The following is a 465-nucleotide window of genomic DNA, read 5'->3' as shown; positions in this document are numbered from 1 at the left end:
TTTGTTTCCTTACCAGTCGAAAACTCTTCAGTCTTTCACAGTGAATCAGTGCATCATGTGCTCATCTTCATTCCCTCTATATCTATTATTGGATTAAATGATAATTCAGTCTAACTGCTAGTTTATTTGTTCCCACGCTAGACTCGGCCTGGACGATTTGTATTTTAATGATAGTTGCAGGCTTATACTTGGAGTCTGAATTACATTTAGATGTTCAATTCAAAAATAATTTTCCTGTATTAACACTTAATACTACATGACTTTTCCAGGGCAATCACACATTTTACACTGCCCTGGGCTCGACTCCATAAAGTAGTACTGTTATACATACCACTTTGCACTACTTGATATCATTGCTCTTCATTTATTGCATTTGTTTAATCAGTACTAAGTATAGAAAACATCCTACTAAATGACATATAAGGCCATAATAAGAGGCACTTGCACAGTGCACTGCTGTTTTCA

The sequence above is a fragment of the Sinocyclocheilus grahami genome, unplaced genomic scaffold, assembly GCF_001515645.1.
Source record: "Sinocyclocheilus grahami isolate Dianchi unplaced genomic scaffold, SAMN03320097.WGS_v1.1 scaffold19997.1, whole genome shotgun sequence".
In the NCBI taxonomy this organism is placed as follows: domain Eukaryota; kingdom Metazoa; phylum Chordata; class Actinopteri; order Cypriniformes; family Cyprinidae; genus Sinocyclocheilus; species Sinocyclocheilus grahami.
This window is presented reverse-complemented; position numbering follows the sequence as displayed.